The 22,023-nt window shown below is 38.0% G+C and overlaps 1 protein-coding gene across 3 annotated transcripts in view; it reads right to left on the bottom strand.

The window, feature by feature from the left end:
* ITSN1 (intersectin 1) overlaps positions 1-22,023 on the bottom strand; it is a 148,423-nt gene that overhangs the window by 125,651 nt on the left and 749 nt on the right. The gene's annotated exons all lie outside the window — the stretch shown is intronic.

The following is a 22,023-nucleotide window of genomic DNA, read 5'->3' as shown; positions in this document are numbered from 1 at the left end:
CAGCATTATTCCAGCATTCCTGCCTTCTCAATGCAGCATTTTAATCTATCATTGCTACTCTACCTCCACTGCAGCTAAAGCCACCCTAACAGCAAGGATTCGTACCCCTGCATGAGCTCAGAAGTGATGGGAGGTGGAGATGGTGAATCCGTGAGCTACTTTTCAGTCACAGGACTGAAAAGCAAAGAAATTATGGACACAGTTTAGATCTGTGCTCCCCCTTTCTGACTAGGCCAGCATAACTGTCTCTAACATGAGACAGATCAAAATAAAAGGACTCATAACCCAGCTTGATGTTCTTAGGGGAACGACAACGGCCAAAGGAATAGGTCAGAGCCATCAAGTCTTTCTTGGACAGCAGCAACGGTCTTTTATGCCAAGATTTCATTACTTGTAGACCTAACCTAATCCCATGTAGCTATGCTGTGCAAATCCCCATTCTTGTCTGAACTTGATAGCTGGTCATTTGAAACAGGGACAATGAAAAAAAGAAAAAAAAAAAAATCACATGTTCTGAGTTCTTTCACTTTATATTCTCCACCTCTGCCCCAAAGTAACAGTTATGCTGGGGGAAGGATAAGAAGGAAGAAAAAACCCAGAATCAGCACAAGTGTAAGTCAAGAGAGTTCAGGATCAGTGTGTCCACTCCCTTTCCCCTCCTCCTAGGCAAAACCATAAGATAAAAAGGTCTAGTAGGGCAGAGATAGGATAAAGTTGGTGATAATAAGAGAAGGCGCAGATGGCTCTGTCTTTTGAACTACTACAGTGTAGGTCAGTTTGCCCTCCATAAGCATCTGCTCTTCTGAACTCTTAGAGGAAACAGGATCATCAGTTACATAAATGCAGTGGTACAGCAAAAGCAGTTTGCTGTAACAGATTTGTCAAGTAGATTTTCAAAACAGTGATTTAACCAAGCCTTATCAGCATCTGAGTAGTTGTGTCAGACCACATCACTATTGACTGAAGTAGCCAACAACTCCCACCCACATATCTTCAGCTCCAAATTTCTTCAAAGCTCTGTCTTCCTAACTCTTCTGCATGACATTAGGAGCACTTTCAGATACAAGAACAGACATATATTGTGTCATTTAGACAAGTATTCTTGTTACTCACCTTCCTTCTGGTCACACTTAACCCTGTTGTTCAGACACAGGTTGACAGCAGTCATTCCCTGCAGTTTACTCCTCTTATTTTTTCTTCTAATTAGTTATACTGATTTCCTTGAGAATCTCAATTCAAGAACTTTGATCTCAGGGCAAAACTCTCTGAAGAAGACCTCATAAGATTTATGAGCGTTCCTTGAACCTGCCCTGAACATGAGTAGCATCCCTATGAGATGGCTAACCTCCCTGCACTTCACCAAAAGACCCCAAAACAATGAAAGTGAATGGCAAAGACTCACTCACTGGTTTTCTTTTCAAAAAGGAAAAAAAAATTCATTTCAAACACCACCAAGCAGCATGCTGTAAGAGAAGCTCATTCTTTGGGGCAAGAATGAAACTGGCATTAAAACAAATCTCAAAAATAAGGATGCTTTCCTTACTTTCTTCTTCCACAACAGAGCTTCTCAGAGAAAGGGGTCACACAAACACTCCACAAAAAGTTATAGTTCCAGTTGTTGAGGGTTATACTGACTAACCAAGCACTTAACAAAATTCTCAAGACATAACTATTATTAATGTTGAGCTAAAAACATCTGCTTGACCTATAAAGCTACTGATGCAGCACATGCCAGGAAATTCTCTGTTCTGTAGCACTAACATACAGGTACAGTCCTGACCCCAGCGCTGTAAGGTGACTGAATATATTTGCGTACAATGCAGTGAGCCAAGTACTGCATTGATCCTGCTTATCTGACCCTTCTGAGTTCATCACAAGCAACACACATATTTTATATGTAGTAAAAAGTATATAGCTATAAAAATAATATATATGTAGCACAAGCTTCATATGTGTGGGTATCTACACAAAGTGCCATGTCACTTTGCATCAAACAGTAAGGTTAAATCCTTTTTTTTACAAGGATGAGTTTAAACAGTTATGTGGAGTGCAGGTGCTCAGGTGCTGGCAGCAGGGGGCTGCAGGGGCAGCCCCTCTGAGGCTCCAGTGGACCCACTGCAGGGCACTGCTGAGCCCCTCAGCCAAGATGGTGGTGCCTCAGAGAAAGCTTGTGTAAGGATGGGCAAAACACTGCCCAGGAGTGAGGGGAAAAATGTGAGAAACAGCCCTGCTAGCACCCACGTGAGAGGAGAAGGTGCTCCGGGTGCCCCAGCAGAGATCCCCTGCAGCCCCTGGAGAGACCATGTCGAAGCAGGCATTGCCCTACAGCTCATGGAAAGACCACAGTGGAGCAGATATCCACACTGCAGCCCATGGAGGACCCCAGGCCAGAACAGGTTTGTCCTGAAGGACTGCAGCCTGTGGAGAGGACCCACGCTGGAGCAGGGGAAAAAACATGCAAAGGAAAAAGTGGCAGAGAGGAGCTGTTATGGACTGACCACAGCCCCCATTTCCCACCCACCTGTGCTGCTTGGGGCATGAGGGAGACAGAGGAGTTGGGAATGAAGGAGTGAAGTTGAGCCTGGGATAAAGGAGGGGGAAAGGTGTTGTTTCAATTTGTCTTTGTTTCTCACTATCCAAGCCTGTTTTAACTGGTGAAAAATAAATTATTTTTCCCCAAGTCAAGTCTGTTTTGTCCATGATGGTAATTGTTATGTAATCTCCCTATCTTTAACCCAACCCACGAACTTTTTCACCCCATCTTCTTCCCCATCCTGCTGAGGAGGGGAGTGAGCAGCTGGGTGGGTATCTGGCAGCCAGCCAAAGTCAACCCATGACAACATGCTTACTAATTTGAAGAAGCCAGTATTCCATCTGTAGATGATCCTGACCCTTTAGGAAATATTAGAGACTACATAGGAAATGTCAGAGGATTAGAAAAAGCTTGATCAGACAAAACTGTTCTGATTTACAGAATTATTTTTATATAATATAAAGAAAGAAAGTATGCGTGGACTGACTCATAAAAAGATTACCAAATTTTGGCTTCTACTCATTTGGCACACAAGCAGGCTTTAAGAGGACTCGGCCAAAGTTCTCTAAAAACAGTAACACAGTGAAAAAATACCAATACTATACTGTAGTCACAGGCATTTTGACAAACTGTGTTTAAAAGAGATTAAAGAAAAGGGGACAATCTTTTCTACTTCAAATAAGAAACATATACAATAAGAAGTATCTGCTATACAGGATACAATTCAATAATCCTCCACAGTCTCTCTGAAATTGAAGATGACCTAAATGCAGGCACCTTTAGCAGAATAAAACAATACAAATAGTAGTTCCCAGGTGAATATAGAGAACACACTTGAGTCTAAAGTAGCTGACATGTTGCAAGGAGTTAGTTACTGAAGCTTCATTTCCTTTATGAAGCAGACCATTTCATTTAGTTAGAGCTTTACATGTGTTAAGATCTGGAACCCTTTTCCGTGAATAGGATCATCAGTTCTCAGCTTTACAGAAAATGAAGTACTTCTTTTAAAAACAACCCAATTAAAGCAATGGTATGTAGTTTGATAAAGGAAAAGACACCTCTATTCCCAAGACCTACCTGATGTTCCCTAAGGATAGTAGAATGCCATTTAACACAAATATGCTACCAGCAGACAGTGAAAAGACCAAACAGCACTTTAAATAGCAGCTTTATTGGGAAGAAATGCAAATGTTGGATAATGAACAGATAATGAAACTTCCTGTGCTATATTTCACATAGTGATAAGGACAGACCCTTGGGCATTTGTAAAATTAAGGTATTTCCTTACACTAGAAAGGTTGCTTATCAGACAGCAGTACATATGGAGGATAAAGGATTCTCTTACACTGTCAAGAATACAAAAGTTTCATAAAGCTTAAACAAGGAATTAAATATGTTAAAGCTCAACTGCTAGAGGTAATGTCTCCTATTTAAAATATGTTTAAGAACACACTAATGAACTGACGTAAAAAGGGCTTAACTACCTAAGGCAGGGCATGTCCCAAAGTAAGGTTTTTCTGTTTCTTTTTTCAATCACGATACTGATTTCCCTCCAAAATGCCTAGAAGCAGTTTTCACAGAAGAGAAAAACCAATTCAGGTGTGTCCACAAGGCTAGGCAACTGATACATGCAATGGGATAAGGGAAAGAAAAACAATTTGCAAAATGAAGTGGTGAATGGTAGATACATATATAAAAAATTTTAAAAGCATATTCTAACTTATAAATCCTATTCCTATATTAAACAGAATTATCAATCAACTGCAAGTGCAGTTGAATGGCACAAAAAAAAATAATGTATGAGCATGTGACAAGCTGCTTTTCCAGATGACAAGTGTGCTTTCTATCAGTTCCCCATAAATCAGTCTCCTGCATCTCAACAATCGGAAAAGTTTCAATCCTTGGTTGGAGTAAAAGATTCTTCAAATGTTAAGATACAATGACAGGAATAATCCTGCTGAATATATTACCAGTGGTTATAACGAGTGCAGAGGCAGCAAAGATAGACACATGAAAAAGGAAGGTTTTCCATATATTTCACTAGAGTTGAGGTGCAAGTATTTACACAACACAAACTCCTTCAAAGCACACATACAGCGAGGTTAAGGCTTTCCTTGCTACAAAAAGATAGGTGGAAGCAAGAGTTTATTGGAAGAATAGACAGATTTCAGCTTTAGTCATAACAAGCTGGATGTTGCAAACAGTATTCCACAGAAGCACTTTTTAACTGCTGAGCAGTTGAGGGAGCAATGGGATCACCCAAACACGGTGTCACCAAGTTCCAGGCTACAAACACTCTGCATTTCTGCCAAGGGTTGGAAATTATTTCAAGCATATGCAGGAGAGAACCAGGATATGCACACAAACAAATCAACTCCCAAGAAAAAAAGCTAGATACAGAAGACAGGACATTTTTTTAAAAGATACATATATCAAACAGTTAGAAAAGAGGTGCTTATTCTCAGTAGATAAATATTTATAGCTGATATAAGAAGGGTTCTCTGAAGAATGAAGGTTACAGGGGGAGGGCTCCGTATGCATAAGCATTTTTCATGCTTGATCTGGAAAGCAGGCTACTTTGATATGGTCCTTCTGTAAATGACCCAAGTAGTCTGTATGGTTAGTAATACTGAAGAGAGTCATTTGCATGTACTGAAATTCTTTAATACCTCTTTCGACGATAAAAATTCCTAAAGAGGATAAGAACATTAATGTTATTGTTAGTGCTAATGGTTTATTTACTGTAAGTCACAAATCTGCATCATGGGGAAGTTTATTTACTATAGCTTACAAATTTCTCCCCTGTGGGTACTTCAAAAGTCATCCGTTTTTCAGTACCTACTAATCAGGAAAATTTGTTACAAGTCACATTATGGTTGTGGGGCTGTCTTGGACTAGAAAAAAATCAAATTGTTAAATTGTAATCCAATGCTCTGATTTCCCAACATAATAGATCTAAAAAGCCTTTCAAGTTTGATTCAAGCAGAAAGTGAAGACAGCTATGAAAACAAATCTACTGAATTTCTTAAAAACCATTTGCAAGTTTTTAACATAACTATTAATCAGTGCCCAACTACACGCGTAAGTACAGTTCTGCTGGTTTGTAACAACATGATCCTTATTCACTGAAGTTGTGAGGTGGCAGCAGGTTGATTACTATGAAGAGACACCCTGAACTCTGCATCCTCAAGAGTCTTGTTTCCTCAGCAAAGGCAGGGACAGAAAAAAGTGAAGAGATGAAACATTTATATGGGGAGTAGTAAAGAAAGGTCACAGAGAGGAGGGCCAACAAAGAATGAAGCAAGACAAGCCTGATAAAAGCACAGGAAGGGCACAATGCTTCAGCGGACTTCACTGTTCATCCATCTCATAGTTCAAACAACCCATCCATTTCCTCCATCAAACTCCCACAGCACTTACAGCACTGATGTAAAACCTCACAAAGATTAAGCTTTCCAAGTTTCACACTTCTGAGATCAAATACACTCAGAAGATGATGTTACACCCAGTGATGACACAAAACGATGATCTGAAGACAGAACTTTGTTTTAGCATCTGACATGGCTAGAGATTAGTATATCTCTTTTTTAAAGTAGACAATAGGATTGTAAGACAACTCCTTTTTCATCTTCTGTAAGACAACTCCCTTTTTCATCTACACAAGCCCTGAACAACGTTCTTGTAGGACACAGTTGTTGAAGAAGTGAAAGACTCCAGCCATCTTGTTAAATGCATGAACTTTAAATTCCTACAGAAGTCATCAGCACTACATCTCATCCAGTTTTTTCTTGGTATGTTGGTTGCCATGAGCTCACTTCGGTTCACTGAAAGTTAGTGTCTGTCAGTACAAAAGCCGTGATTTGCAGAGAATCAGAGATGCCACCTCTAGTATCAATTTAAACAGTTACCAAGTGAAATCCTGGGACCAAGTCAAGAAATTTACATCATCTTCACTAAAATGAGAATTCCAAGCCTAATAATCTAATTCTGTAAAAAGAGGAAATAACAACACCAAAAAAAAAGGAATCTGTAGTGTTTAAGTTACATCATTACAAAGGTTACTAAGCTGTCTACCTTCTCTCCATTTTCAATCTTGTCATCAGTAGCAATATAAGAGAAATTACAGAATGTTATTTCCCATGCTTTGTTAACAATTACAGCTCAAGCTCCTGAAAAGCTGGTTAAACTTGTACACCTTCATCATATTATTCTCTCTTACAGTTTCAAGATTGATAGGATGAAAGTCAAAACACCAACAGTGACCAATATACTGATATGTCTCCCAAACAAGAAAAAAAATATGTTTAGTCCTTAAGCTTAACTTCAAGACAGCTCCTTCTTTTCTATGTTGATTTCAAGTTCAGGGCAAAGCATGCGCCAAACCTCAGAAAGATTCTGAAATGAACAGCTCACATAAAATATATGTGTACATATATGTAGTAAGATTGAAAAAACATTTGACTACATATAACAGAAGGGATGTTATACGTGTGCTACCATAATAGAGATATTTTAGATTTCTTCTAAAAAAACATACTAAGTAACTAACGTTAGTTTTTCAAGATCCTCCACTTTTCGGTCATTCAAAAAGGCACTTAGTATTAATATAGCAATAAAACAATATTGCTAGGTACTAAAAATTGCTTGGAGAAAGGAGAGCCTCTTTTTATCGGAAGACCAGGCACCCACCTGACTTAGCTAACAGGATCACATCTGTAGGTCATCAATCAGGTTTACATGTGTGTATATATATATTTATACAAGGGGGAAGAAATAGCAGAGATCTGTAGTTTAAGATCGCAAATGATATTTACTTTTCATTACAAATACGCTAACTTATCTCCATGCAAGAATGATAGATATGAAAAGTTTGTACAATGTATAGCACAGGAGAAATACAAGTTTGCACAATTTAGAGTTCACACTTGCAGTAGTGGATTAAAACCCGACAGCTAAAATTATTACAGTCCCCATTTATTGAACCTACTCTAGAAAGCTACTGTAACTTTTAAGGGGCTTTCACTCTGGAATCAGGATCAGGATTACTTTATTTCTCAGTCTGTCTTCATAAAAATCGGGGCAAGTTTACCTTGAAAATTGAGTCTTATGACTTGAAGAGAAGATAGCTTGAGGGCCATTTTCTGCAGCAGAGACATTATCAGAAGAGGCTTGGGGACAGCTGTGAAGGAAGCTTGAAAGAGCAGAGGCTAGCATAATTGGCAGTACATTCAGCAGTAATTTTTCAACTCACACTGGCTGGCTTCAGTATGGCACAGCACACTCTAAGAGCTGGCAATTGACAAGATTTTAAAAATAAACTTTGGATTCTAAAAATACCTTTCTGACTATTTACCTTCTGAGTTAAGACCTGAAAATGAAAACTGGCATTACAATGAAGCATCAACTCCTTCACCAATCATTACAGCTAATAAGTTACCTTTCTAAAATGGCAAGGAAGATTTTCTTGTAGTCACTTGTCTATACGAGAAGTGTAGGCTAAAGATATTTTTACATTAAAAATCAGGTTGTCAGTATTTCAGCTATTCAAAAACTCTACACACTGAAGCACTTACAGTCAAACCTTCATCAGACAGACAAAAAAAAAAGCCTTTCTCAAAAACTCAACAGTCTAGCTTTCAACTCTCCTGAAAAATATACATGGCATTTACTGGTGCTTGAAATGAAAGGCAAAAGACAAAATGAACTTATGGGAAAGAAGAGCTGGCTACTTGCAGGGGAACGAATCTGAACTTTTTCCTCAAAATTAACTCGTGCCCCTTTGGGGAAAGAAAAAGGTAGTAATACTCAACAACCATTTGACATCAAAACAATGAATACATGTCCAATGAAGACTCAATGGAGGCACTAAATATGCCAAGTATGATATACAGCATTTTCTATTAAATATGTTCAGTTCCAAAGTTGTGAACAGTTGTAACAGGTCCTATGAAGCAGTAAAATTATAGTGTGGGACACAGCAAGAGTAAGATTGTTAAATCAATTTCCTCTGAAAACTTAGTGACAGTACCTAATTTTCCAAAAGCTACAGTACTATTTTCTATCACTTTTAAAGCTTCCAGAGCAGCACTAGCATAAATCTCATACATAAGTCAAATCAACTTTACTTTCTCACATAAATGAGCAATAAAGTACCCATAGAGATAAAATTACATGAATGTGCCTCAGTTCTCATCTGCTTAAATATTGCTGCTGACGGTTTCAGAACCCAAGTACTCCTTCAAATGTACAGCTGTTTCAGTGCAACTTTTAAGCAGGAAACCCCAAATTACGCAAGAAAAAATTCCAGTAAAAAAATGCCAGTTCATATGCTTAAAGGAGAAAAAAGCAGCAGCAAGTAATCCTCAATAAAGCCTGCCAGCAAGCATTGTCAAGAGATGCACTGACATTCTAGCCCGAATAGGCCATTTACTCACACATTTCTTTTCTTTTTCCTTTTTATTTTTAATTCTCCAATGAACAATGTCCATGACAGCTGTTTCAAGCTACAGGAGTTCTACTATATGGCAACAGTTCATGTTCTTACTTTAAGACCTGCTGAAAAATCTCACTATTTTTATTACCAGATTACCATGCTAAATACATGACCACACTTGAGAGAATAACACAAGTATCTGGGGTATACATTTGTCTATGGCTCATTTAATCAACTGCTTGTACAGCTGAGAATTGGAATGCTTGAGGAGTAGGGAGAAAGAAGAAAAGCCAGCACCTCCAGTTCCTTCGAGATACTAACAAAAAGAGAAGGAATTTTGAATTAGGCCCAGCAGAAAAATCAGCATCTTCCAATCCTGCAATCATTACTTTAGCCTTTTGAAAAGTTCCTGTTGGTTTAACAGCCCAAAGATGAAGTCTTAACGGAGGCCTCAAGAAATCTCACTGCCAGCAGCGACTACAATGTCAAAGCATGCAGTGTTAAAATCCTCAGAGAACTAAAGGTACAAAGTGGAAGAATCAAGCTGAAATAGAGGCAAAGAAACAGGGTAACAGTGCAAACATTGAAGACTAGCAAGAAAATGTAATACCTCAGGACACTGTGTACTATTTACTTGTCAGGAAACACTAGGAAGAAACCTACTGTCTAACAACAACAATGAAAGAGGGAGGCAAACTTTCTTGAAACACAGATTAGTATGTCATAGCTAAAGCTAGAATGACAGCTGGCAGCCAACATCAGACTGCACAAACAGCATAGTAATTTTTCTGGTTTTCTCACCTGTTCCCTTATATTAACCTACTTTAGAATTTGGGTAGTCTTCCATGGGTCTTTCTGGGAAATTAATTTCATTGCTGACAATTAAAGCTATCAGACTGCTTCTAAACTAAAACATTTAGAATAAAGACAGAAGTAAACATACCTGCCTGAACACGCAAACAATATACAGGCATTAGAACAATACACACAGCTTATGCCAAACCCTCGAGAGAAGGCCATTCTTAAAAAATTCTGAAGGAATATGAGATGAAGTGCATGAACCATCCTGACCAGGCTGATTTATTTCTGAATAATAAAAAAGATTTTATTACATAGATAAATCCTTAAGATTTGATCTTCTAGAGGACTGCATGTGACAATTCAATTGAACCCTGGAAAAAGTTAAAAGTTCTCTCTGTGACAGGAGAATTGATCTGCTTTGGAAAACAGCAATTCTAGAGTATCAAGCCCCAACATCATACCTAAATCATTTGTGAATTAAGCACTATGAAGAAAAAAAATAAACAGAACCCAAAAAGCTGGGGGGGGGGGGGGAATCATAGCTGTTCCAAGTGGTATCTAACAGTTGCAAAAGAGATCTAATTTTGTTATTGGTTTTAGTGCAAAGTTAAGTACTGCAGACCTGTAACAGAAACACAGTCAAACCTCATTTTTAAAACACTTATCTCTAGATTGGCATACCAACTGAACTGATACACAAAGATGCAAGAAAAAAAAATGAGCCATAGCATTAAAATGCTACAGCCTGGCCAAAAATATGAGTAACCAGATACACAGTGCCAGAGGTCACAGCATCCACCAACAGCACTGCTCATGCAAGCCATTGTAAAAGGGTAATAAAGAAGTCCTACAAAGAGGCACTAAGCCAGCACCATCCCAAGAGAGAAAGAACTTAACACATTTTTTCAGTTACCTTGCCAATAACCTCCCCACTGTATCCAACCCACTAAACATTAAAATCTGGAAGAGATATAATGATTCTATAGCAACCAGCTGCTGAGATATTTTTCAAACAGAATGAACTGAATACAACTGCCAAATACTTTCCCAACAAATTTAGCCTATTCCTAGTGGGAGGAGAAAAGTATGTTCGTTGCTGTGATTCAAGATGCAGTGCAAATCTGAGGTCATTACAGAACTAGGGCAATTTAAGACAAATGAGATAACCAGGAACAGGTAAATAGACACACAAATTGTAGGTAAGCAAGTTGCTATCCCTCTGCAAGGACAGATGCATCACTCCAGAAGCCTCTCCTCTGGAGAAGCACTTCCGTGAGACTTGCTTCCACACTGGTTACTCCCATCACCACATCACCAACAGGCCAAATTTACTAATACTTCCATGTCCCCTGTAAGAGTCTACTGGGGAATACTCTGTAGATTTAAAACAAACAGTCACAGGAACATGTCAGCTCCACAGTGGTAGCTGCACACGTATATAATTTGGGTTCTGTAAGCTCTCAAAACAAAGCAGTAATTTGGTTGTCTCTGTGTTTAGATACAACCACTCCTGCTATAAGTCTCCTGATGTGCGTATCCATAAAGGTTCAGCCTCCCTACTGTATGCCTACAAGCACATCAGCTAAAGCATTTTTCTCAGCAAAACAAGAATAAGAGACCATGAGAATACAAAAGCATGGTTTCCCTTAGCTCATATACAAGACAAAGGAAACCTCTAGGTAACTTGCAAAAACAACTAAGAAAAATCAAGCCTAATATTACGTTTATATACATTGTCCCAAGTGCATATCCTCAGAAGACATATTTTAGAAGTCTACATATCAAAAGAAGGGTGTAAGCCACCTAACTAGGTAATCTCTGTCTGTTTCCTTTTATCACAATAAGACTTTGTTTCTATTTAAATCTTCACAGAATGAAGTTGTTAATCTTTAATCACAGACAACGCCAAGCTGATACAAGATGGAAATACTGGTAGACTGTATTCATCTGGATTCATAATATAGTACAGTGATAACAACTGAATTCAACAGGTAGGTGTTTAAAATACCTTAATTGAGACAGGCTCCCATTTTTCCTCTTTGGCTTAGTTTTTTAACCTAGTGTTTTTCCATCTCTCTCCACCAGCTGTAGAGCATGGCTCAGCATAAGTATCTAAACTACTTCAGAAAAGTACCTGAGGACGGCCAGAAAAGCCAAGGGCGTCCTCTTGTACATGGCCTGGTACAGAACTAGAAATTGCTGCTGCTGCTGCCACCTTAAAAATGATAATCAGAGCAAACTAAGTTTAGTGCAGAGACACCAGTATGCAGATTTCTATTTGTAGCCTTCTGCCCTTTTCTTGCCCTTTATATTTACTGTCTTTTTAAACCTCTCTAACTACAAAGTATCTCAGGTTGGGAGTAATTGCATGCATTGTTCTCTCTGGAGGATTCAATGAACTTTATTTATTTATTCCTCCCCTCCCCCCTTTTTTCCTTTCTGAAGCTGGGAAAAGATAATAAAGCACAATAAACCTCCACACAAAAGGAAATTAAATTTCACAAGAATTTCAATATACAGCCTTCCTAGGTTTCATTTCAGTGCACAAAGTTTAGCTGAGTCGGCATTCTTGATTCACAATGCTTGCAGGTCTTTGAGGGTTTATTTTTGTTGTTTTAAGTAAGAGGACTAAATTTCTGTCACTGTTTTGAACTTCTCAAGCAGAATACTTAATTTTTATTTTGAAAATAACCATTTAAGAGATTCAGCATGATTATATTCCCTATATACACTCAGGAAAGCTATTTTAATGTAGTCGTTGCCCTGCCCCAACCAGCTTTTCCTAACTTTGCTTTTCCTAACAAACCCCAGGTGGCTTAATTCAGGATTGCATCAAGGTAATCCAGGAAAAGCAGGAACTTGGCATTGCCATAAGAAATTTCAGAAACTCTAGGAATTAAGCAACTCCAGCAGGGAATCCCATTCTCCTTGGAGCTACAGTGCAACATTTTCCTGCTTGAAGCACGTAGAGCAGGAAAAAATGCAAAATCATCTCTGAAGTTTCATGCAATTTCTGCTTACAGGAATTTTATCATCCATCAAAACCACCAAAGGAAGAATTCTCTCTCTCATACAAAAGTCCTTAAAACTCCACAAAAAAAAACCCTCAACACACAATAGGCAGAAGGTTTATTATTCAGCTATCAATGGAGCCTACCAAGTATCCAGAAACAACTACCAGCTGAAAAGACTACAGTCTTTCAGTCTGCTGAAATTTCAGCTAACATGTCATCCCTGGAATACATTCAATTCCTCAAGCCAACAACTAGTAAGAGCCAAGACGCCAAAAGGTCAAAGCTCCATTTCTCTTATCCCTTCCTCCAAGCAAGTGGTGAGACCAGGAAGAAAAAAAAAAAAGAAAAAGAAAAAAAAAAAACCACAATTCCACATATTCCTACCCTTTTTAGTCTTACACTTCTCCTCCTTTCTCGGTAAGGACTCCGAAGCCTGTATCAAGGCACAAGCAGGAGCAGAGTGAAACTAGCTCACATCCTACCAGTCTGTCAACTGCCCATGAAATTCTGAATTCTAATATTGAAACCTAAAGTTTTCTGCTGTAGTTTGACAAAAAAGCAAGCAACAGCATAAACAAACGGTGGTGCCTGAATACTCAGAGATACTATCACATTAAATGTACTCTTTGCTGTACAAAGACTGTATTCAAATTAAGAGTTAGACTCTGTAGGATCAGATGATGTTCACAATGAAAAGGCTTGCCTTCAGCTTTTTTGTTTGTTTTAGTTTTGTTTCTTTCAAAGAAAGGCTTTATCAAATATTTTTAAACTTTTCTGTTTTTCTCCCACAACACCAGTAGCTCTAAGCTGGGGGCATTAAGATGATCTATGCTAAAATGGCTAGTCTCAGACACACACACACACAATATTATGCTGCTTTTGTTCATCCAATATTCCTTTATTTCCTCCTTACTCACACAGCATGCCAAAAACTACCACTTGGTTCTGAACAACAGGCTTCCAATGCAAATTTAGCTTTTAAATTCCATTTAACTGCCTGTACAAATACTATCACTAACTAGTCCACAGTCTTCACCAGGATCTTCCCCATCATACCACCTGAAAAGTCTTAGGTAACACAAAGAGATTAAAACTTTGCCAGATTTCCTAAGATAGAGGAAGAATAGGAATGGGCACCAACATATCAAGGTCTTATATAAGAAGTTTGTAGAACATGTCAGGCAAGTTCATGCAGGGTTCGGTTGTGGGTTGGTTTTTTTTTTTTTAGAAGACAGCTTTACTTAGGGACCCTTCTGGGTTATTACATAAGTCCTCATGGTTTTGTTTGTAAATTCTAAAATAATAGCAGGTTAAACTCTTTGGGTTAAATTCACTTACTAATAAGCTAATTTTTTAAAAGTCATATAATAGCATTTGTCAGCAGTTCAGAATAACATTAAGAGTACTTCACTCAAAAGGATGCACCCTTTTCCCTCGTCCCCAAAAAAAAAAAGCACAAAGCAAAATTGTTTTGCTTGCATCATCTACAGATGATGCACTAGCTCTAAGCAATCCTCTCAGATTTAGATGTTGAGTTTAAATAGTAGCACCAAATGCACGTTTGCGACACATTTAAGAAATCAATCCATTCCTGCTTTTGACACGTTAAAGTCAACACTGCACCTGGAGTATTTCATATTTCTGTTTCACAAGAGTGGATTCCAGTTATTGTGCAGAGCTATGTGACTCACAGTTCATCCATAACTCCTGATTGTACAGAAAGGATGACTAATTAATGAAAAAAGCATGAAACTGTTAAAGTGAAAACGCTGCACAAGCCTCAACTCCATTCAGATTATTCTGATAAGAACAGTGGTAATGAAGCATGTTCTGAGCATGGATAATACCCTTAGCAGCTTCTTATCAGCAAGCCTGGTTCAGAGACCATAAAAGTGTAACAGTGGGAGGAACCCACTACTGGAGTGGGACGATCCAACTATTTTAGTTCCACTTAACTAAAAATCTCTTCTTCAGAAGTCCAACATCACACTCTTTGTACCACTAATGCCATCTGAAGGGCTCTTGGCAAACAGGAATTTTCAACACTGAGACAGACTTATTGATACCAACTAAGCCACTGACTCCTGACCACAGCCAGTCAGAGCTTATCAGTACTGCCAACATTACATCAAGTGCTACACCATACAAAAAATGAAATGCATTTGCCTTCTTCCTCTGCCCATGTCATCAAAGAGTTTGGTAACATTTCCTTGAAGCAATACCATTTTTCAGCAGACATTATCTACAAGACAAACTTAATTTCTATCATATTTCTTAAAATTAGCATATTATGTTCAATAGTAGGTTGGTATTTGTTCTTTTACGAGCATATTATATTGCTTACTGTGGTTTTGAGTAAGTACATAACAGTAGAACATGCAAAAACTTCTAAACTGGATAATGGATGTGTTCAAATTTTGTCATTAAACACCTCCAAAGTCCATGATGTCCTGCCATGAATTTAAGTATAAATGACCTTGTCCTGTGAAACCGTATTTTAACACTTTTATGTTTTGAACTTTTTCTCTGAATTTCAGTTTTACAAACCAGAATTTTAAAAAGAAACAACTATAAGGAATAGTTGGAAAAGAATAGGGGAAAACCTTGGTTACATATCTCGGTTTTAAATATAGTACTTGCACAAATAACTACAGCAACTTAATTCCACACTATTCTAACAAAAAATTCTTCCTTCTTCTCTTTGTTGTTTATTATCCTCTTTTGCAATTTGAGCACACACTGAAGAACAGAGGTATTAAAATGGAATGCTTCTTTGTGAGAAAATTTTAAAAGTATTTCAGGTAGCCTACAAACTATTTCTAGTAGTCTACTTCACACAGTCTTTCCTTGTTGGGGTTGGCTCTTAGAAACATCAACAGAACAAAATCAACAAACATCAAAATACAAAATTTGGTGGGAAGAAACACCTGATAGCCTTCAGATAATACTGAAATACATAGGACCATTAAAGTGAAGAAACACAGATAGAAGGAGGAAAAAAAGAACAGATGAGAAGAATGTTGACTGGTGAAGGCAATGAGCTAGGAAAGCAAACATCGCCATAGCACAGCCAGCAGAAGCACCGAAGGACTAGGTCAGAGAATTGCTATCTAAAAAAAGCCAATTACACTGGATGCCCATGCAAAAACAAACAGACAACCCAAACCTGAATATCACAGGAGTCTGTCTGTCTGTCTGAGAAAAACAGAGAACTAAGTTCATCCAACTGGGACTCACGTCATTCAAAGAAAAAAATGTCGGTGTTTTTGTTCAAGAAATTAAACTATTACACCATCCCCTTTGGTACATGATCAGATTGCTGACATTTTATTACAAAACAGAACTCTGAAGTCATCAGCTTTTGTTTATGATTCTCTGTAAGAAAGAAAGAATCTTACTTCCCCAAAATACCCTGAAGATTTATGGAAGCTATTAGAACCTTACACTGGGTAAATTGAGGTCTGTCTAAACTTCCTCACCACAGACACAGGAATCCATACAGAAACTTTACACAGCTGAAGGCCACGTACCTGCAGGCAACTCTTCACAGTGCATCTATATACTGCAACAGATTCTCTTCAACTGCCAGCTTTGTATGAGTATAAGCACGTGTTCATACAGAACAGCTTGCAGGATGAGGGCTTAACAATGCGAAGCTAATGTCTAAACATAGTGTAATATAACTGGAACTAGGATCTGTTCAGCCTTTATCTTCTTTGGTTGCAAGACTGGCAGAAAAAATAACACTGAAGTTTTGACCAATCCTGCCATGACCTATTAAAAAAAAACTTACTTTAAAAAACATTAAATATTGTACCTCACAGTTTACAGGGCAGTCCATGTTCTTGTGAATTTGAAATTGTAATATAAAGCTAGAATACATGACAACTGTATTTTTACAGTTACTAATAAGAGGCTTTTTTTAATAAAGAGGTGGTGACCTCAAAACACAAAATTAGCTTTATCATATCTTCAGCTTTCAGATCAGTCATATGAACACTTAATATACAAGCACTAAGTTTCCAAAACACAATTATAAGTGTTAAATTGTAACATAATATGAAGATAGCCATCATTGATAAGCATCCGAGCATCCCTGCATAAACTCACCCTGACCTCTGAAAAATATGCAGCTGACTTCACACAGCTTCTTCAGCTAAATGGGCACCCAAGACTGTTCTATTCCATACAGACACACAGTTGAATTCCTAGTCATCAACACTGGAGTTCTCCTTTACAGTTCAATTGGTTGGGCTACTAACAAAAAGTTAATGTATGCTTTGCAGGACAAGCATTATTTAGAAAACAAATAGATACCTCTTTTTTTTTTTTTTTTCCCCCCAAGATGGGTGGTTGCTCTTCCTTAAACATACAACTAGATATCATTTTAATATTGTTCTCATATACTGTTTCTAGGTACTCGCACTGAGAAACTTAAAAGTACTATCAGAAATGGATGAAAGTTCTTGTTTCTCCAGGGCAACTCCGATATGGGCACCTTTGGATCTTAGCAGGCCTGCAGAATCACACAAGGAATGCAACAATTTGATTTGTGTATGTTATATTTATTGACAAACCAATTATTTTGTAACATACTGCAAAACTGTAAGTGATTGTTTAAAACAATTACTGTCTCATTTAAGAGTGAGCATACAGTCTTACCTCAAAATCTTAATACGGTTCTAGAGATGTCTCCAATGACAAAGCAAGGACAAAGCCGAGGAAAGCTGCCTGCTGGTAAGCTATTATAGTGGTGGTCTTCAAACCCTAATAAAGTTATCAGTACAGAAAGTCTGGCTGTCAGAGAAACTAGAAATCTGTGTTCTGCATTACTTGCCACTCAGGATCTTCTGTAAGCCCTCAAAAATACAGCTTTAATTTTAATGCAGAATTGTTTATTTTAGTCCTTTAAATCTTAAAAAATTCTGTTGAAGATATTTGTGGGCAGCTAATACAATGAAGGTGATTTAGTTATCCCTAACACACTGTTCAGTAAAAACACATACAAGTCATCACACCAAACGGTCACAGAAATTGACTGCTGCTTTCTTTAAAAAGTGGGGGACCACAACAACAAGATAATAAATGCAGTTAACTGTCAAGGATGTTGGGAAACCCAGACTACCTGCTCAAGGCACATGTGATTCTAGCTGGAAACTTCTATTATGAAGTACATAAGCCATTAAAAACTTCACTTTCCATTGTTGTATTCTCAGTTGTAAAGTCTGGAACTAGTTTCGGAAAACATCTTTAGAAAGCATGGCTAAAAGATAAGTAGAGCAGCTAACTAGCAAACTGGTCCAAAGATAGTACTTCAGGATTTTATGTGTGGTTTGAGTTAGAAATTTTCTAAATGCTGTAAATAAGTCCTCATATATAGCTCATTAATTATTTCACAGGTATATTTAACTGCTGTAAATATTATTTACAATTATGTATAGAAAGCAACGTGCTACAAAGGAGTTTCATTATGACGAGAAGTCCCAGCCATTTCAGGTGGCTCTCCATGAACCCTGTTTCAGAAACCACAGATTTAAACCCAGGTGTTCTGTGTATTTTAGAAGTATAACTATTATCTACAAATTGTGCATTCACATGGAACAAGTAAAACTCTATCTTGAAATGACACAAAGATAAACCACTGTCCAGTCATTTACATTCATTAGTCATTCTCAGGTCTAGATCCTTAAAAGATCTTTAGGTAGAGAATCCCCATGGAAATTAGAAGGGGTTACCCATCAAAATACAAAGGAAAACCTGAACTCTGGAAACAACAGGTCTTCAGTGAAATTATTTTAATACTATTACTATGGCTTGCTAGTCTGTAATATTAGTACTAGTGTATTTATCTATACTACTAGAGCATACCAGCAAGCCCATGATTTTCAAGGATTGCCATTGCACAAAAACTTACTCTTATAAATCCACAGTATTTAGACTTCAACTGTCAAAACTGTGGTCACCACAATATCCTGTGGGCACACACAACCACAAGAGACAGAGCAGGGGAAGGGAAATTGAATACTACTGTGAAAAAGAAACATACAGCAGAGATTTAAGTTTCAGGCAATTAATAATGATTGTTTCAAAATTCCAGGCACATATTTTACACAACGCTTATGAAAAGTTGACTTTACAGAGAAAAAGAAAGATGACCACTAAAATGACACTAGCATTAATTAATTCAATTACCTTAGAAATAACACATGAAAAAGGAAAATATAATATCCAACATATGTAAGTTTAATTCATTTAATAAGAGAAAACCAAACCAAGTATGGTTTGGTACCATGTCATTTAATTTTTCTGCATTTTGATTGATTGCAATAAAGGAAGTGTTGTAAAAATCCACCCTTTGCATCAGAAATAAAAGAAAAAACTTTCTTCCTGGGGAAGACAGAGGATATCTCTCTTCACTCCTCCCCACACAAAATTATTTAAACTCCATTCATTTTCTATTCTGGTCAAGAAGTTAATCCTTTGACACTCTGGAGTAGATAGACAAATTCTAGTTTCAGTTGTAGAAAAGCATTTAAGATCAGTAATTAGAAACTAATCTCTCCTATATGAATGGTGCATGGTCTATCAAGAACTTGACCACTTCTACCCATTCCACACACACGGAACTATTTGGAGAGATTCATTCTAGACAGATGGATTAAGTAGACATTTACATACACACTTCAAAACTATACAATTTTTGTTTTGTTGTACGAAGGATTGTCAAGTACAGTTATCAATACTGCAATCTGCAACTAAAATATCAAGACATACCTACAATAACAGTGCCACCCAAAAATAATCAGTGGAATCTGTTATATTCTTTTTTAATTTTAGAAAGCGTACTCTTAAAAAGAGGGTAAGTACTTCTGCCACGTATCATACAGAAATTTTAGCACCTCACAGTAAGTTTTTATGTGCACAAGTAATTTATCATTAGATCTCAGACTGGACCAAATTTCTAATTGTCTACCACACCACCCAATTTCATGCTATGCAAGTAAAAACAAAACCAACTTACTGTGTAGGGGCCATTTCAAGTTCAGCAGCTGTATTAAATACAATAGCAACGAGCATTCAAAGTTTCTAGCAGACAACAGGAGCAGTAGCAATCTTTGGTTTATTCTTATATTAAAAAAAAAAAAAAATTAAATCTGATCTCTTTGTTTCCATGCAGGTTAACTACTGAGCCACTCCTACCTGAAATGTGTACTACAAACAAATCTGTCTGCTTATGATTTATTCTGCCCTATTACTAAAGACAGAATAAACAAATGTTCATAGTCGATAACTCTCCATGATGATTTTCTCCCCATTCCTCAAGCCATTGCTTACATTTTCCTTAACTTTTTATTCTACAAACGGAACTCTTATACTCCTATTTTCCCTGGTGTTATCCTACTAAAAACTAAAATTACAATCCTTGATTATGGTACAAAGATAGACCAGAAAGGCTATTCAACATCATCATTTAGAATTATTTAATTGCTGGATTCACATTCTTTTCTGAATCCAAATCTATCGTAATTGCATGATTAGAGGTATTAAGGAAAGGGCATGCAGACTTTCCACCAAACAGCTAACAGCAGCAAGAGACAGAACAGGCATTGCAGCTCATTGGTGTATTCTGAGATACCAATTCTTATTTTATTGTATCCAAGTAGTTATTCTGCTGAACCAGGATATAAAGGAAAATTATCAAGAAAACACAGCTACTCTGAAAAGGATCTTATCTGGAACAAAAGACAGTGGGATATTATAGAGGGAACACTAGAACTGAAAGAATTAAGTGTGGTTTGTGAAGCAGCAAGTGCAAAGAGCAGCCTGCTCAGATCAAATTAAGTTTGAGCCTAATACACTGGAGAAACTGTTCAGAAACAGTTCATCTGTACGAAACATGACCCCTGTAAAGCTGCCAAAATCAGTGAGAGCATACAAGTGCTAATCACGCAAGCTAAAATGGCTCAAACTGCTTTGACTTGCATGCCTTAGCATAGATGACTGCATATCCTAAATTACAAGTTAACAAAAAGAACGCAACTGTTTCCTTTACCTGTACTTCTGTATGCAATCCATACACCTCCTCCTCATCCACAAGCAAGTACACCCCCCACTCATTACTTGGAAATCTGAATACAGCTGACATACAGGACTCCTCCTTCCATACCTCACCCCCTCAAGCAGGGCTTTTGGAGAGGCAGGGTGAGCGTTTCAAAACAGAAAGAATTCAGTAATCAGTTCACTGGTATGTTAAGAAGTATACTGTATAAAAACCATCAACAGGGCATACTCATCGAGGGAAGTTACTAGTGACTAGAACAAAAAGGCAGAAGAAAGGTTGTCTAAGACGGTGTGGAATAACACTGCACAGTCTAACACTCTCCAGAGTCATCAGTACATAAAATACAGAGTTTGGCTTCTTGATTTAGGAAAAATGTATGCATTTGGAGGTCGACTTCAAATATTTTGTTAAAATATATAGCTGTTACCTTAAATATACTGCCATACAAGCTCTAAACATAAAGCATACTTTAGAACTGGGGGGTGGGAAGAGGTAGAGGAAAAGCGAGTGTTTCTTGCTTCAATGAGTACCACACTAACACATTTGGAATGCTAGTTATTTCACTAACAAGCGTTCTTCACTAAACAATACTCTCTAATGATCTATGGAAGTGTTTTCCCTATCATGACATCCACACCCCACAGAAAGGTAGAGTTCACGGAAAATACTGTTTTCTAAAAGCAAACCCCACATCTTTCAAAATAAAGAAGCAGCTGAATCAGAACAAAAGATGTCCACAGAAAATAATATCCACAAAGTTGTCTGCTAATCCTTGGCAAACAGAAATGAAGGGACAAAAAACCGACGATGTACCGGTTTCCTTTTCCTGACGCCCTGATAACATTCCCTCGTTCAATTGGTCGTGTGCCCTTTTCAAGCCGTAAGGGATGGCATTCCTCCTTCCCTTCGCACCAGGGCGGACCGTATGCGTCGAAGGGGCAGGGAGCAAAGAGGGCAGAGGCAGCAGGAAGAATCGTTATTTAACGAGGTAAAGGGAAACCCGCTACCCGCAGCCGCACAACCCACCCCCTGCATTCCACGTCCGAGATCCCCCGGAGGACACGGGTGGCCGGGACACGGCTCCCTCCGGGAGCGATGGCTGTCTTGTGACGGCGAGGGCTGTGCTATCACCGAGCCAGCGCACATGAACCGGGGCGCTCCCCCCGCCGCATTGCCCCGC

This window comes from Strix aluco, chromosome 2 (assembly GCF_031877795.1).
Source record: "Strix aluco isolate bStrAlu1 chromosome 2, bStrAlu1.hap1, whole genome shotgun sequence".
Taxonomy (NCBI): Eukaryota; Metazoa; Chordata; class Aves; order Strigiformes; family Strigidae; genus Strix; species Strix aluco.
This window is presented reverse-complemented; position numbering and strand designations above follow the sequence as displayed.